The sequence below is a fragment of the Triticum dicoccoides genome, chromosome 6B (assembly GCF_002162155.2).
Source record: "Triticum dicoccoides isolate Atlit2015 ecotype Zavitan chromosome 6B, WEW_v2.0, whole genome shotgun sequence".
NCBI classification, from domain to species: domain Eukaryota; kingdom Viridiplantae; phylum Streptophyta; class Magnoliopsida; order Poales; family Poaceae; genus Triticum; species Triticum dicoccoides.
The window spans coordinates 21,418,265-21,422,093 of NC_041391.1; positions in this window are offsets into that span (position 1 = coordinate 21,418,265).

Genomic DNA, 3,829 nt, shown 5'->3' on the forward strand with positions numbered 1-3,829 from the left:
CGGCGGCGGGCCGTCCCTTCCCCGCTCGCTCTTGGGGGGCCTCCCGATGGCGGCGGTGCTGCTCGGCCTCTGCGGTAGGGTTCGACGGCGGGAGTCCGGCGAGCTCCGTGGCTCTCGGTGTGGCGGCGCGGCCGTTGGCCGCGGGGCGGCGTGGCGGTGCTGGTGGCCGGCGGCGCCCGCGCGGCCCAGATCTGGGCCCTTTCGGGCCCCATCTGGGCTAGGGCGGGCCGGCGACTCGGTGCGTGGCGGCGCTGCTCCCTGGTTGGTGGTGAAGTGGCGGTGGTCTGCGGGCGGTGGCGGCTTCGTCGGCCGATGAGCTGCAGCGTGACGGCAGGGGCTGTCCGGACCCTATTGGGTTCGGCCGGGCCTCGGTGCTTGGCAGGTCCCTTGTCCGTGCGTCCGGTCGGCTCCGCGGTGGCGGTGGTGGTTGTCCCCTCACGTCGGTGATGTTGCGGATGCCCCCAAGGACACTCTCCCTTCTCCCATCCTTCAGGTCTCGTGTCGGTGACCTCAGGGAGACGGCGGAGTTGATCCGGTGATCGTGGTGGCACATGTTGGTGGGCGGCGCGATGGGCGGTGCACTATGATTCGTATGGGGTGGTGGTGGGGGTTTGGGTTGGGAGAAATCTCTGACGGCTTGTCCGGCCCCGACGCGGCGACGCCTGTGGGTGCCGTCGGACCTTCCTGAAGGGCGTCGGGTACACCCCTCCCCTCACTGCCCTCCTGCGTACCAGGGGAAACCCTAGGACTAGTCCGGGCAGCAGCGGCGTCATCGTCGCCTCCTTCTTGAAGGTGTTGCTTGGTACGCGGCGCTTCGGGTGCTGGGAACGTGGTGATTCTTCTCCGGAGGGTGCAGCGGTCGCCGGTCATCTTCGTTTCGTCGATCTGCCGTTGTTGGCATTTATTTCTCTTCCTTTCTTTGTTTTTCTTTGGGCTTATTTGTGCTGCGGCCCCAGCACCTATTGTTGGATGTATCAGTGGTTGCTTTGTAATATAAAGCGGGGAAAACCCTTTTTCGTCATTTATCTCCTGCATGCATGTAGGACATAAATGGGAAGGAATTAATATTATAGGAGGAAAGTGGAAGGCGAGGCGCAGAGAGCTCCCTGGTCAGCCACGACGGTGGCGGCTTTAATTTGTCATGGGTCCACTGCGAGGTGAGACAGTCCGCGACAAATCTGAGTGCGGGATGGCGCTCTTCTGCGAGGCGGCGGCGAGTCGACCCGTTGTGGTCGAGGACGTGGATGGCATCGGTTGTGGGTGCCACGTCAGGTCCGTGCAACGACCGCGGTGGTCGCCGCCGCGCGGTTGACGAGGGACGCCGCTGCAACGCTCCGTGTCAGGCCGTCGCGGTCTTGCGGAGACGAGGTGGCCGCTGCAGCGCCATGCCTGCGCGCACGTCGCAACGACCACAGCCGAGGGAATGCCGAGCGCTTGCGATCGCTGCAGTCGGCTGACGGTGGGCTGAGGTCGACGGAGAAGAGGAAGCAGGAGGCGCGGACCACCGCGCTGGCGGCCGTGCGCGAGGACAATGGCGACGACCCTTGGCGCAGCGCGTCGATGCCCTTTTCCCTTCCTCGTCTCTTGTCTGATCTGAGGTTCGTCCAGTACCAGCCGTCGTCGTAGAGGAGGACGCCGTTGCAGTGGTCCACGATCACGCAGTCCACGCCGTGTTGGCCGTGCTGCACGGGTGTGATCAAGTGGAACGCGGCGTCGATCCCCGGGCTGCAGCTGCAGCCTGCAGGGACGGCCGAAGAAGCGCGGGCGCGACGAGCCGCTGTAGTTGGTGAAGATGCCGCGCGCGGACGGAGTGCGGCAGCATGTGTGGCACGAGTAGGTTGAGAGCGTCCACGACGGCGCGCCATGCCCTGCACACGCCACGGGATGCCGCGAGGCTCCGCCCGGGGAGGCGGCGCAGCACTTCTCCGATCACGCCCTCGGGGAGCAGATCCATCGCCAGTCGCCCGCCACACGGCGGCGCAGCACATAGTCTTTCTTTTTATAATTGTCACAAAAGCATGAGGTCAATCGTGTGATGATGGAAGGTTGAGATTTCATCCCTGGAAATCAACCACATTTAGATATGGAAGTTGCTCATCTTACGCCACTCAATCCATATAGAGCAGATACCGATGGCACAATTACTCAATTAGTACCTACAAAGTTGACATGTTTCGAGTACAAGAATGATGAAGCTATAGTGGCTCTGAATCAAAGTTTTAAATAGCGCGCTAAGCATCTTAGCGCCGGACCTCTTTCAAACGCTATAGCGTGCTATAGCGGAGCTATAGCGCGCTATTTAAAATGTTAGTTTATTTGTTTGGACCAAAGTCTCTTAGCGCAAGACCTTTTGTAAACGCTATAGCGTTGCTATAGCGGAGCTATAGCGGGCTATTTAAAACAGTGCTCTGAATCCAACTACTTTGGAGATATATGGCCGTGTATGTCGGTAATACATGGCATGCTCCCTCACATCCTATGACAGTCTTTCAAATTACTTTCTGAAATTGTTCTGAACACTCGAGGTATATTGTTCTGAAATTGTTTAACACGGCTATCTCTGACCTGCAACTCTTAGAGCTACCTCTTCTCGACCGGTCCTTCACTTGGTCCAACAACCGGCTAAACCCAACCCTCGAACGCATTGATAGAGCCTTCTTTAACCTCGTTTGGGATGATCGCTTTCCCAACTCAACCCTCTCCCCCTAACACGTTCTCTTCCGACCATGTTCCGCTCATCGTAAACATTTCTTTGCATATCCCTCACTCGCGTTTATTCCGTTTTGAGTCCTTCTAGGCTATTCACCCGGCTTGCAAACACATCGTCTCTGAGGCCTGGCCTCCTGCTCTTCCAACCTCTCAATCTGACCTAGACCTTGCCACCGCCATCAACGCAATCGGTCCAACCTCAAAGCATGGTCAAAAACTTTAAGACATGTCCACCAGAGGGAAATTGACTGTAAATTTGTCATCGGCAGAATTGATCGCATTGAAGAAAAACGTGCTCTCTCTCGGCCCGAGGTGTCCCTCCGACTAGTAGTTATCACTTCTCTTCAACGTGAGGTCAGAGAAGAAGTCCTCTTCTGGAAACAAAGGAGAAAAATCAAAGCTGTTGTCGACGGAGACGAAAACTCAAAGTTCTTTCATGTCTCCTCTTCCCAACGGTTTCGCAAAAACAACATCGTCATCCTCGAGGATAACACGGTGGAATTCTATGCCCATGATGATGATAAGGCAACCATCCTCCAAAATTTCTTCAAAAATTTGTTAGGTACTGAAAAGGTCTTGACATGGCTTTTCTCCCTTTCCGCTCTCTACACCACGCAAATTCCTCAGTTATGCCATCTGGACTCCACCTTCACTGCTCAAGAAATTTTGAATTTACGCGCCAGCCCTGGCCTCGACGACCTTGGACCAGGTTTCTACCGAAAATTTTGGCATAACATCAAACACACAATCCTACCTTTCTCCAATGACTTCGCCGACCGTTGAGTGGCTGTCGAGCGTTTGAACCGAGCCCACATGATCCTTCTTCCAAAAAAGACTCGGCCAGAACACCGGAAAACTTCAGACCTATTTTGCTGCAAAACTGTATACCTAAGGCCCTAGCTAAAGTTATCACAAACATGATTAAGCCCCTCATCCCCCTTCTCGTCCATGGTGACCAAACCGGTTTCATCACTAGGAGGTACATTGCCGAAAACTTCATCTACGCTGCCGACCTTCTCAGCGCCTGCCACATTAGAAAGGCACCCACTATGGTGTTCAAACTAGATTTCTGTAAAGCTTTCGATTCAATCTGTTGGGAATCTCTTCTTCTCATTCTTCT